Raw genomic sequence first — 14,809 nt, 5'->3', positions numbered from 1 at the left:
TACTGGGTATATACCCAAAGGATTATAAATCATGCTGCTATAAAGACACATGCACACGTATGTTTATTGCGGCACTATTCACAATAGCAAAGACTTGGAATCAACCCAAATGTCCATCAGTGACAGACTGGATTAAGAAAATGTGGCACATATACACCATGGAATACTATGCAGCCATAAAAAAGGATGAGTTGGTGTCCTTTGTAGGGACATGGATGCAGCTGGAAACCATCATTCTCAGCAAACTATCACAAGAACAGAAAACCAAACACTGCATGTTCTCACTCATAGGTGGCAACTGAACAATGAGATCACTTGGACTCGGGAAGGGGAACATCACACACCAGGGCCAATCATGGGGAGGGGGGAGGGGGGAGAGATTGCATTGGGAGTTATACCTGATGTAAATGATGAGTTGATGGGTGCTGACGAGTTGATGGGTGCAGCACACCAACATGGCACAAGTATACATATGTAACAAACCTGCGTGTTATGCACATGTACCCTAGAACTTAAATTATAATAATAATATTAAAAAAGTAATACATAAAATATTACAAACAGTCATGCAAAAAAAAAAAAAAAAGCATCAAGCCATGAAAAGATACAGAGGAACCTTAAATGCATAATATTCACTAAAGAAACCAATCTGAAAAGGTTACATATTTTATGGTTCCAACTACATGGTATTCTGGAAAAGATAAAACTATGAAGACAGTAGAAAGATTAGTATTTTCCAGGAGTTGGAAGTGGAGGGGATGAATAGGCAGAGCATGTAAAAGTGTTAGAGCAGTGAAAATACTCCATAAGATACTATAATGGTAGACACATACCATTATACACTTGTCCAAAACCATAGAAAGTAAAACACCAAGAGTGCACCCTAATGCAAACTATAGACTTTGAGTGATTATAATGTGTTCACCAATTTTAACAAATAAACCACTCTGATGAGGATGTTGATACTGAGGGATGTTGCATGTGTAGGGGCAGTGGCTATATGGGAAATCTCTCTATCATTGTATCATTCTCTCAATTTTGCTGTGAGCCCAAAACTGCTCTAAACAATTAAATACTTTTAAATAATCCAGAGAATTTAAAAAATAATATGGTGCATGTATGTGTGTGTGTGTGTGTGTGTGTGTGTGTGTGTGTGCTATTTTGCAAAAAGAAACACAGGAAGAATAAACCAGAAACCAATAAAATTAGTTACCTAATGTCTTAGTCCATTTGTGCTGCTATAAAGGAATACCCAGGCTGGGAAATTTATAAAGAAAAGACATTTGTTTGGCTAATGGTTCTCCAGGCTGTATAAGAAGCATGGCGCCAGCATCTGCTTCTGTTGAGGTCCTCAGACTCCTTCTACTCATGGTGGAAGGTGAACGGGAGCCAGAATGTGCAGGGATCATATGGTGAAAGAGGAAGCAAGAAAGAGCAGGGAGAGATACCAGTCCCTTTTTGACAATCAGCTCTTGAGGAAACTAATAGTGTGAGAACTCCCTCATCCCCACTACCCAGGGAGGGCATTAATCGGTTCATGAGAGATCTATTCCCACGACCCAAACACTTCCCATTAAGCCCACCACCAACATTGAGAATCAAATTTCAACATGAGATTTGGAGGGGTCAAATAAACCTTACTGTAACAAGTAATTAGTAATGTACAAGAATGGGTAGGAATACAGTATAGGAGTGACGGAAGAAATTGGAGTCTTTCCAAGTATATCCTTTTGTAGTTTTCTTTTGATTCCATATTAATGTTTCACATATGCTAAATAATAAAAATAAATTAATAAAGATGGAGGAAAGCTAAAATGAAATTTAAACACAGATTATTAATCCTATGTTAATATCAAACAGCTATCAAAAGCATATAAAAGAAAACCAGGATTTGTCCAAGTAACTCTTGAATATATCACTAGATACAATTGCTGAGATTTGTTTTAAAGACAAAAAGAACAACAAAGAAACCTTGAACTCTATTTAGGAGATTTGTTTTGATAGTAGTATTGGTGTAGTAACTTTGAAAGCACTAATCATTGTATTGTAGACTTGAGCAATGAGTAACTATATTGATACTGAGAACCAGAGTTCTCATTATGCCTATTTATAGACTATTCATTCTCATTGTACAAGAAGGAATATACAAATATAAAATGCAGAAATTCAATGGAGAAAAAAATAGCCATTTCAACAAATGGTACTGGAACAATTGAATGTCAAAATTCAAAAAACATCTAGAAATGACCACTTAAATAAATGAACTGTAGACCTAAATATAAATTGCAAAATTATACAGCTTCTAGAGGAAAATGCAGAAGAAAATCTAAGTGACCTTGGGTTTGGTGATTAGAGGTAATAAAAAAGCATGATCCATGAAAGAAAAAATTTGATAAGTTGTAAAAAAGTTAAAATCTTTTACTCTGTGAAAGACACCATTAAAAGAATGAAGGCCAGGCATGGTGGCTCACGCCTGTAATCCCAGCAGTTTGGGAGGCCAAGGTGGGCAGATCATGAGGTCAGGAGATCGAGACCATCCTGGCCAACACGGTAAAACCCCGTCTCTTCCGAAAAAAAAAAAAAAAAAATTAACTGGGCCTGGTGGTGTGCCTGTAGTCCCAGCTACTCTGGAGGCTGAGGCAGGAGACTTGCTTGAACCCCAGAGGCAGAGGTTGCAGTGAGCTGAGATCTCACAACTGCACTCCAGCCTGGGCAACAGAGTGAGACCATCTCAAAAAAAAAAAAAAAGTAAATATAGCAACAGACCGGGAGAAAACATTTATAAAACACATGTGTGATAAAGGACTTACATCCAAAATGCAAATACACTTGAAGCTCAACAATAGGAAAACAACAACACAATTTAAAAACGGGCAAAAGATCTGAATAGACGCATCATCAAAGAAGATATTCAGATAAAAAATAACCATGTGAAAAAAATTTCAAAATTATTTGTCATCAAGGAACTTTACATTAAACCAATGAGATACTACAACACACCTACTTAAATGGCAAACAAACAACCCCAAAAAGAAAACCTGGCAAAGCAGCAAGAGTTCTCATTCATTGCTGATGGGGACGAAAAATGTCATGTTGGAAAACAGTTTGTCAATGTTTTACAAAGCTAAACATAGTCTTACCATATAATTCAGCCATCATCTTCCTATTTAAAGACTTATTGCCACAGAAAATCTTGCAAGCAAGTGTTTACTGCAGCTTTATTCATAATCGACAAAGACTGGAAGCCACAAAGAGGTCATTCAATAGGTGAATAGAAATTTATTCATTGATTAAAAAGAGATGAGCTATCAAGCCACAAAAGGCTGCGGATAGACTTTAAATGCATATTGCTAAGTGAAAGAGGTCAGTCTGAAAAGACCACACACTGTATGATTCCAATTACATGATATTCTGAAAAAGACAAACTATATAGAGGTAGTAAACAGATTCATGGTTCGGGGGAGGGGTAGAGGATTAAACAGGTGAAGCACAATAGATCTTTAGGATAATACAACTATTCTGCATGATATTATAATGTTAGATACATGACATTATTTTCAAAGTTTATAGAATTTTATAGCACAAAGAGAGAACTTTAGGAGCTCCAGGAATCCCAGGAAGGAATTCAGACTGTGATAAGAGACTCTGATTGTTATCGCAAATATACAGAACTACAGCACTGAAGGGGGTAGAATAGGTAATGACCTACATAACTTTAGTCTAGAAGTAAAGTCTATAAGACTAAAGTCAAAAGGGACTCAAATAAGCACTGTATGCTATTTGATAAAGTTGTTTCTCATGGGGAACAGATTAATAATCCAGATACTGCTACACACGTATACTGCAACTGAGCAATTAAGTAAATGTACAGTAGAAGCGTGGGAGCCAGGTTCCTCACTGTTAAAGAGGGAGGCTACAGATAAGCAAGGGGTTATAGATAAGCATGGAATGGTCCATGTGGTAACTCATTACAGTTGGAGACATCAGTATGAACTTATATTTAGCTTAATACAGATACAGAAATATTTATGGATAAATGTATATGCGTAATGTACTATATACATATATATTTCCTTGTTCTGGTAGCGGAGAGGGGCTAGAAAAAAACAGCATCCCAGCAGCAATGAACACACCTAGAATCCAGATCTTGGTCTATAATACAATTACAGGAACCTTTAAAAAGAACCAGGATTCCTTGGAGAAATGGCTGATTACAGTATTGGGGCAGGAAACAAACAAGATGAGCCTCGAGCATCTTGTAATATCAGAAAGTAAGGAAGTGCTTAAAAATTAAAAGAAACTTACAATGATGGGTTTATGTCAGAGGAACAGAGGGACACAGAACCCAACTGCAAGAACTTCCAGTGGTCAAAGCTGGAACAATTTGAACAACAAAATACAGTAGTATTGGATTATAACCCAAAGTGTAACATAAATATCCATAAGTCCACATTGAAAATGACTAAATAAATAATTGATAGAGAAGAAACAAATGTCCCTTTCAAAAGAATTCCAAGTGAATCATGTAGATACTCCATTCTTTTTCATCATTAGTGATGTATGCAAACAACTTTCAAATACATTTTGACATCAAAGTCAGGCAATTCACTTGGAAGAACATTATAACGAAAACCACTGAATTTTTGTAGTAAGATGTTTAGTGTCAACTTTGATTATGGGAATGCTTTACATCTCATACAAAGAAAGCACTGGTACTTAGAAACTTAAGAAAATTACTAGAACTGTTAAGACTGAGGTGAAGAATTTGTACAGCCTTCCACAGTTTCAAAGAGGTAGTGATAGGTACTTGTCCTCCTGGCAATATCAAATGCAGTTTCTTCCAAGTTGTTTTTCAGCCCTGGCTTGATGTAACAACTCACCAGGAGGAGTTCTAGGGTATCCTTTCTGTCTCTGTTCCCAGCAGCAAGATGCAAGGGGGCCAAGAGGCCTTTTGTTTGGGCATTGATATCTGCATCATGCTGCAGTAAGAAAGAAGCCACTTGTATTATTCTACTTACAAGCACTGTGCAGGGGCGTCTAGCCATCCACAGTCACTGCATGAGCATCTGCTCCCTGTGCAATGAGCTCCTGGACAATATCTAAGTGTCCACTGTAGGCTGCACGATGAAGAGGGGTATACTCATCTTCATCTCTAGTGTTCACATGAGCGACCTTTTCAGAAAGTAGTCTCCGCACTGTAGTAAGCCGATTTTTTTCAGCAGCCCAAAGAAACAATTTGCCTGGGTCTTTTTCCATTTTTTTTTTTCTTGCAACTGATACCACTCTTCATTTTTTTCATCTTGCTCCTCGTCTTCATCAGAACTGCCTACCCAAAGACTTTGAGTACCAGTAGGAATAAGGTGTCCATATGTTTCCAAAAATTCAAGTTGGTTAAAGTGTTCAGAAAAATCCAAGGAATTCCCTTGGTCTGGTATTCCATCATTATTTCCTTTTCTTTTCCATTTTACTGCTATTCTAAATAAAAAGCATTTCAAATGCCAGGGTATAAATAACCTTTCTAGAGATGAATTATGACTGCTTTATTCATCAAGATCTGACAGAAGGGAAAATAGCCACCGTGCATCTCACTTCCGGGAGCATTTTTTTTTAACAATTTTTCATTATTATACTTTAAGTTCTGGGGTACATGTGCAGAATGTGCAGGTTTGTTACATAGGTATACATGTGCCATGGTGGTTTGCTGCACCCATCAACCCCTTACCGACACTAGGTATTTCTCCTAATGCTCTCCCTCCCCTTGCCCCCCACTCCCCAACAGGCCCCAGTGTGTGATATTCCCCTCCTTGTGTCCATGTGTTCTCATTGTTCAACTTCCACTTATGAGTGAGAACACATGGTGTTTGGTTTTCTGTTTTTGTGTTAGTTTGCTGAGAATGATGGTTTCCATACTCCATTCTTAAGAAGGGGAGCATAAATCTGTACTCTTTAATTGTAGGCTTCTCATAGTGACTTCCTTTCAAAGAGTACAGCATGGAAATGAAGGAGGGAGGGAAAGAGTAACTTTACAGTGAAGAAACCCAACAAAACACCGATGGCCAGGCGATCAGGGCCAACATCAGCAGTGAGAAACCATGTTGATAAAATGTGATGAAAATGGCACTTTACCTCTGTGGTTTCCCCCCAAAGTCCACAATCTCAGTCTAATTGTGAGGAAAGATAACAGACAAATCCAATTTGAGAGGCATCCTACAAAATATCTGACCAGTATTCAAAACTGTCAAGGTCATCAAAAATGAGAAAAGCAAGAGAAGTTTTCATAGCTAAGAGGATCCTAAAGGGACATGATGTGAGTGTAAGGTAGTATCTTGGATAGGATCCTGGGACAGCAAAAGGACATAAGGAAAAACTAAGCAAATCTGAGTAACTATAAACTTTCAGTTATTAAAAATATGGTATCAATGTTGGTTCATTAGTTGTAACAAAAGCTAAGTGGCTAATAAGGGAAACTGGGTGTGGGGTATACCAGAACTCTGTATACGGTCTTAATTTTTCTGTACACCTGTAACTGTTCTGAAAAAATAAACTCTATTGGGAAAAAAAGTTCCCCTGGTTTTGATTCCATTTATGTAGAGATTTGGGTCTTGTCTGCAATATGATTCTTCATTCAGTTCCTTACTCTTTAAACTATTTCCCTTTCTTGTCCCATATTGTTCTGCTTCTGCCACATTGATTCCATCACTGGGCAGTTCTAGCAGCTTAGAAACCCTATTATTGTGCTCATTTATTCATGGTTTCTGCCCTCATAGAGCAACATAGAATGAGTTTGCAGCCACAAAGCAGTTCTTCAGTCATTCAAGGATACTACTTTCTTGAAGCCAGCCTCCCAGGATTAAAATTAGGTAAATGCCCTCTCCATTCCTCATGTGGTGCCATTTCTGAATACTTCACTACCCTGGACACTTTCCTATGAGTATTTATGTTTGTTAAAATGAGGAACCTAGATCTAAATATGTTTTCCCTGTTGTATTCCAATCAGAATTAAGCATAATAGCATAATATCATTTTTTAAATTATATTTCCTCTTACCGACTGTTTAAAATATATATTATATCATTCTGGTTTTAGACCTCCATTTCAAGGTGAGCTAAATATAATTAAGTTTCCTTTACGCATGCTCCCACTGTCATTAAATGCACCCCATTGATGAAATTTCAAACAATTCATTTAAATTCTCTACCTCATTCAGTTGTTCTCACTGTTTGAAATCAATAGCTGTTTTTGACTGACTTTCTGAATGAACTAACACTTTTCTTAGTCCTTATTGTATACAAAATCTTACATGTATGCCAAGGATGCATAGTAAACACACTCAAATACATGTCTTTTGTTCAGCAATGGGCTTTGTGTTGATTAGTAAAATCATAGCTCTCTCAAACAGGATATATCTCAATAGTACTTTTCCCATAGGGGTTAGCTGAGGTGTAAAATAGTGAATCAGTACCAAGGAATTTGGTGGCATGAAGTCTTAGGTTTTCATGCCGAGCGTAAAACCAAACATAGCAATAAAATAAAATGGTGATAGAATAACTCCCAGGGGAATATAGAAATTATAGTGCTCAGATATGAAAGCTGGAATTAGTTGCTACCTTTTTGTGTTCCAGAGTAAATCTTTCTTAACATTGCAGAGAAGTGATTTGGGACTTCTGACATTTGGAAAGATGTCTTTATCCATTTGGATGATGTTTCTTTCAGGATTTGGCAATCTGTGCTATCCCTGACTCTCTCCTTGGGAAGAGTGTGGTAGGTATACATGTAAGGGTACAGCATCAGCTAAGAATTTCTGAACGTACTCAGTGAAGGCCCATATATATCTATTGGGTGACTTGTTCGACAGCCCAACTTCCTGTTTTTCCCCACTTCAACTCCACATGGATCCCAGGTTTCCCCTTTCCTCTGAGCCTGTTGCCCTCATTGATATTTTTGGCTTTTCCTCATGACCCAAAACCTTCTGTTTGGTTGTTTGATGTTATTCACTATGTCTGTTTATTAGAGTCTGCCATATATTTGCCTCTCCTGATAGTATATGGATAAATAAAATGTTAAAAAGTCACTTAATTGTGTGGCAATGGTTTTGAGGATGGAGCCATGTCCTGCATTTCTTGCTTTTTCCTCTTACATCAGCACTTCAAGGACACTGAAATATGGATGTACTCAGTGGTCCTTCTAAATCTACCAATGAATACAGCCTAAAAGGTTACCTAGGCCAAGTCCACTTAATCCCCCAAAATAAAGTTGATTCATTCAGAAGCAAAATCAATTTCATTTGATTACACTCTCAGAGCTGAGTGTCCAGAAAAATGCTTGTGCTTGAAAGAACTGACCAAATGTTGGATTTGGCACAGTTGGTGGCAAATCCAGTTTTATCTTTCTCCTCTATGCATGAGTAGGGGGAGAGAAAGATTTGTCTGTCCTTTTATAAACTGTTTGAAAGCAAAATGAGGCTGGCTACTTATGCTGCTGGGAATCTCACTTGGTTCAGAGATTTAGAATTAGTTTTGTGGTATTTGACAGCTTATACCTCTCTGTCTAAGCTTGTGGTAACTGAAGTTGCCCAGTGGGAGGAAGGTTAAGTTGTCTTTCTGAACAGCTTCCAGTCATCCTTCTTTGCAGACCCAGAGGCAGCTCTGGTGGTTCAAAAAGAACAAATAATTTCATCCCCCAGGAGGAAGCATTGCTTGAGAGCAATAACTGCATTTTCTACCCCATCAGAGCTTATCTGTATACTTGGGATAGTGCTGACTATATTTAGCATGCACCATAATCGTGGTGTGGTCCAGTGATGTCTCTGCTATTCCTTCCTCAAACGTTGGTGTTTCCAAGAAGCAAGCTCTCAGAGCTAGTATCCGTTCCTCCCCTTCTGGGTGGGGAGCCTGCCGTGTAACCATCACTGTCTCCCCTGGCCAACCTCCAACAGGGTATGATTTTGCTTCCCTTTTGGAAAGATATTCCCAGAAATTAGGATTGCAAGCCAGAAGGCCCCTGAGCAAATGGATTGGAAGTTTCAGAAGTTTTGATTGTTGCTGAGATTTGTTTCCCTGTCTTAGTCAAAGAAATTTAGGGTGGCAAATTGATTTCATTTGTGTGTCAATTCAGATCAATTGGTGTGCACAGAAGAACTGTGTGGAGAGACTTTCAGGACATGTCTTATCTCGGGTGTTGAGTAAAAATAGAGCCTGACTGTTTAGAGATAGCTGTCTGGAGTGGGAGGCAGCCCCACTGAGGCACTGGGTTTGAGTGCCTCAGAGTTGTCAACAAAGGGATGCAACAATTGTGGAGCATTCTATATATACCTAGTACTGTTCCAAGTGCACAGAGGAGCTCTGACATAGAAGAAAATACAGTTATTGCTCTCAAAAAGAGTATACATGGAACAGGGTGATAGTGGTATTATTGGGCTTTGTGATGAGATTTATCACTGTCCCTTCTTAACATGTGAACGCATACAAACATACTTAAAAACATAAATGGAGGGGCGTCCGCCATTACTGAGGCTTCAGTAGGCAGTTTTCTGGTCACAGTGTAAATGAAGCCGTAGAGAAGTTCAGACTGGGCGGAGCCCATCTGCAGTGCCACAAAGCTGCTACAGCCAGACTGCCACTCTAGATTCCTCCTCTCTGGGCAGGGCATCTCTGAAAGAAACGCAGCAGCCCCAGTTGGGGGCTTGTAGAAAAAAATCCCATCTCCCTGGGACAGAGCATCTGGGGGAAGGGGTAGCTGTGGGTACAGTTTCAGGAGACTTAAACGTTCCTGCCTGCTGGCTCTGAAGAGAGCAGCAGATCTCGCATCACAGTGCTGGAGCTCTGCTAAGGGACAGACTACCTCCTCAAGTGGGTCCCTAACCCCCATGCCTCCTGATGGGAAGACACCTCCCAGCAGGGGTTGACAGACACCTCATACAGGAGAGCTCCTGCAGGCATCTGGCAGGTGCCCCTCTGGGATGAAGCTTCCAGAGGAAGGAGTGGGCAGCAATCTTTGCTGTTCTGCAGACTCTGCTGGTGATACCCAAGCATACAGGGTCTGGAGCGGACCTCCAGGAAACTCCAGCAGACCTGCAGAAGAGGGTCCTGACTGTTAGAAGGAAAACTAACAAACAGAAAGCAGTAGCATCAATATCAACAAAAAGGATGACCATGCAAAAACCCTAGCTGAAGGCCACCAACATTAAAGACCAAAGTCAGACAAATCCACAAAGATGAGGAAAACCAGCACAAGAAGGCTGAAAATTCCCCAAACCAGAACGCCTCTTCTCCTCCAAAGGATCACAACCCCTTGCCAGCAAGGGAACAAAACTAGATGGGGAATGAGTTTGACAAATTGACAGAAGCAGGCTTCAGAAAGTGGGTAATAACAAACTCCTCTGAGCTAACAGGGCATGTTCTGTTACAAGGCAGCTATGAAGAGCTGCTTTGCAGCTAAGAACCTTGATAAAAGGTTACAGGAACTGCTAACTAGAATAACCAGTGCACATAAATGACCTGATGGAGCTGAAAACACACCATGAGAGCTTCGTGAAGCACACACAAGTATCAATAGCCAAATTGATCAAGTGGAAGAAAGGATATCAGATTGAAGATCAACTTAATGAAATAAAGCGTGACAATAAGACTAGAGAAAAAATAACAAAATGAACAAAGAAAAGCCTCCAAGAAATATGGGACTATGTGAAAAGACCAAACCTATGTTTGATTGGTATACCTGAAAGTGATGGGGAGATTGGAACTAAGTTGAAAACACACTTCAGGATATTACCCAGGAGAACTTCCCAACCTAGCAAGACAGGCCAACATTCAAATTCAGGAAACACAGAGAAAACCACAAAGACACCCCTTGAGAAGCATAACCCCAAGACACATAATTCTCAGATTCACCAAGGTTCAAATGAAGGAAAATGTTAAGGGCAGCCAGAGAGAAAGGTCAGGTTACCCCAAGGGAAGCCCATTAGACTAATAGCAGCTCTCTCTGCAGAAACCCTATAAGCCAGAAGAGATGATTCTTAAAGAAATGAATTAAACATTCTTAAAGAAATGAATTTTCAACCCAGAATATCATATCCTGCCAAACTAAACTTCGTAAGTGAAGGAGAAATAAAATCTTTTACAGACAAGCAAATGTTGAGTGATTTTGTTACCATGAGGCCTGCCTTATAAGAATTCCTGAGGGAAGCACTAAATATGGAAAGGAAAACTGGTACCAGTCTCTGCAAAACATACCAAAATGTAAAGATCATTGACACTATGAAGAAACGGTATCAACTAATGGGCAAAATAATCACCTAACATCATAATGACAGGATAAATTCACACATAACAATATTTAACATTAAATGTAAATAGGCTAAATGTCCTAATATAAAGACACAGCCTGGTAAATTGGATAAAGAGTCAAGACTCATCAGTGTGCTGTATTCAGGAGACCCATCTCATGTACAAAGACACATATAGGCTCAAAATAAAGGGATGGAGGAAGATTTACCAAGCAAATGGAAAGCAAAAAAAAAAAAAAAAAAAAAAAACAAAACAAAACGAAACAAAACAACACAAAAAAGCAAGGGTTGCAATCCTAGTCTATGATAAAATAGATTTTAAATGAACAAAGATCAAAAAAGACAAAGAAGGGCATTACATAATGATAAAGGAATCAATGAACAAGAAGAGCTAACTATCCTAAATATATATGCACCCAATACAGGAGCACCCNAAACCCTAGCTGAAGGCCACCAACATTAAAGACCAAAGTCAGACAAATCCACAAAGATGAGGAAAAACCAGCACAAGAAGGCTGAAAATTCCCCAAACCAGAACGCCTCTTCTCCTCCAAAGGATCACAACCCCTTGCCAGCAAGGGAACAAAACTAGATGGGGAATGAGTTTGACAAATTGACAGAAGCAGGCTTCAGAAAGTGGGTAATAACAAACTCCTCTGAGCTAACAGGGCATGTTCTGTTACAAGGCAGCTATGAAGAGCTGCTTTGCAGCTAAGAACCTTGATAAAAGGTTACAGGAACTGCTAACTAGAATAACCAGTGCACATAAATGACCTGATGGAGCTGAAAAACACACCATGAGAGCTTCGTGAAGCACACACAAGTATCAATAGCCAAATTGATCAAGTGGAAGAAAGGATATCAGATTGAAGATCAACTTAATGAAATAAAGCGTGACAATAAGACTAGAGAAAAAATAACAAAAATGAACAAAGAAAAGCCTCCAAGAAATATGGGACTATGTGAAAAGACCAAACCTATGTTTGATTGGTATACCTGAAAGTGATGGGGAGATTGGAACTAAGTTGAAAAACACACTTCAGGATATTACCCAGGAGAACTTCCCAACCTAGCAAGACAGGCCAACATTCAAATTCAGGAAACACAGAGAAAACCACAAAGACACCCCTTGAGAAGCATAACCCCAAGACACATAATTCTCAGATTCACCAAGGTTCAAATGAAGGAAAAATGTTAAGGGCAGCCAGAGAGAAAGGTCAGGTTACCCCAAGGGAAGCCCATTAGACTAATAGCAGCTCTCTCTGCAGAAACCCTATAAGCCAGAAGAGATGATTCTTAAAGAAATGAATTAAACATTCTTAAAGAAATGAATTTTCAACCCAGAATATCATATCCTGCCAAACTAAACTTCGTAAGTGAAGGAGAAATAAAATCTTTTACAGACAAGCAAATGTTGAGTGATTTTGTTACCATGAGGCCTGCCTTATAAGAATTCCTGAGGGAAGCACTAAATATGGAAAGGAAAAACTGGTACCAGTCTCTGCAAAAACATACCAAAATGTAAAGATCATTGACACTATGAAGAAACGGTATCAACTAATGGGCAAAATAATCACCTAACATCATAATGACAGGATAAATTCACACATAACAATATTTAACATTAAATGTAAATAGGCTAAATGTCCTAATATAAAGACACAGCCTGGTAAATTGGATAAAGAGTCAAGACTCATCAGTGTGCTGTATTCAGGAGACCCATCTCATGTACAAAGACACATATAGGCTCAAAATAAAGGGATGGAGGAAGATTTACCAAGCAAATGGAAAGCAAAAAAAAAAAAAAAAAAAAACAAAACAAAACGAAACAAAACAACACAAAAAAGCAAGGGTTGCAATCCTAGTCTATGATAAAATAGATTTTAAATGAACAAAGATCAAAAAAGACAAAGAAGGGCATTACATAATGATAAAGGAATCAATGAACAAGAAGAGCTAACTATCCTAAATATATATGCACCCAATACAGGAGCACCCAGTTTCACAAAGCAAGTTCTTAGAGACCTACAAAGAGACTTAGACTCCCACACAATAATAGTGGGAGATTTAATACTCCACTGTCAATATTAGACAGATGAATGAGACAGAAAATTTAAAAAATGATATTTAGGACTTGAACTCAGCTCTGGACCAAGTGGAACTAATAGACATCAACAGAACTCTCCACCTCAAATCAACAGAACATACATTCTTCTCAGCACCACATCACACTTATTCTAAAATTTACCACATAATTGGAGGTTAAACACTCCTAAGGAAATGTAAAGGAATGGATATCATAACAAACGTCTCTCAAACCACAGTGCAATCAAATTAGAACTCAAGATTAAGAAACTCATTCAAAACCACAAAACTACATGGAAACTGAACAATCTGCTCCTGAATGACTACTGGATAAATAACGAAATTAAGGCAGAAATAAATAACTTCTTTGAAACCAATGAGAACAAAGACACAACATACCAGAACCTCTGAGACACAGCTAAAGCAGTGTGTAGAGGGAAATTTATAACACTAAGTGCCCACAGGAGAAAGTGGGAAAGATCTAAAATCGACACCCTAACATCACAATGAAAAGAACTAGAGAAGTTAGAGCAAACAAATTCAAAAGCTAACAGAAGACAAGAAATAACTAGGGTTAGAGCTGAACTGAAGGAGATAGAGACATGAAAAACTTTACAAAAAATCAATGAATCCAGGAGCTGGTTTTTTGAAAAATTTAACAAAATAGATCCGCTAGCCAGACTAATAAAGAAGACAAGAGAGAAGAATCAAATAGATGCAATAAAGAATGATAAACAGGATATCACCACTGATCCCACAGAAATACAACCTACCATCAGAGAATACTATAAACACCTCTACACAAATAAACTAGAAAATATAGAAGAAATGGATAAATTCCTGGACATATACACCATCCCAAAACTAAACCAGGAAGAAGTCGAATCCCTGAATACACTAATAACAAGTTCTGAAATTAAGATAGTAATGAATAGCCTACCAACCAAAAAGAGGCCAGAACCAGATGGATTCACAGCTGAATTCTGCCAGAGGTACAAAGAGGAGCTGGTACCATTCCTTTTGAACCTATTGCAAACAATAAAAAAAGAGGGAATCCTCCCTAACTCATTTTATGAGGCCAGCATCATCCTGATACCAAAACCTGGCAAAGACACAACAAACAAAGAAAATTTCAGGCCAATATCCCTGATGAACACTGATGTGAAAATCCTCAATAAAATACTGGCAAACCAAATCCAGCAGCACATTAAAAAGCTTATCCACCATAATCAAGTCGGCTTCATCCCTGAGATTCAAGGCTGGCTCAACATACGCAAATCAATAAACGTAAACCATCACATTAACAGAAACAATGACAAAACCACATGATTACAATAGATGCAGGAAAGGCCTTCAATAAAATTCAACACTTTATGCTAAAACATTCAATAAACTAGTTATTGATGGAACGTATCTCAAAATAATAAGAGCTATTTATGA

The 14,809-nt window shown here is 38.5% G+C and overlaps 1 pseudogene; it reads right to left on the bottom strand.

Moving 5' to 3' along the window:
* Window positions 1–4,745: 4,745 nt before the first annotated feature.
* Window positions 4,746–8,906, bottom strand: LOC108520648 (ankyrin repeat domain-containing protein 49 pseudogene; annotated as a pseudogene).
* Between the last annotated feature and the right edge of the window lie 5,903 nt (window positions 8,907–14,809).

The sequence above is a fragment of the Rhinopithecus bieti genome, unplaced genomic scaffold (assembly GCF_001698545.2).
Source record: "Rhinopithecus bieti isolate Rb0 unplaced genomic scaffold, ASM169854v2 scaffold_53568, whole genome shotgun sequence".
In the NCBI taxonomy this organism is placed as follows: domain Eukaryota; kingdom Metazoa; phylum Chordata; class Mammalia; order Primates; family Cercopithecidae; genus Rhinopithecus; species Rhinopithecus bieti.
Note: the sequence above shows the minus strand (reverse complement) of the source record. Positions and strands in the feature narration are given on the sequence as shown.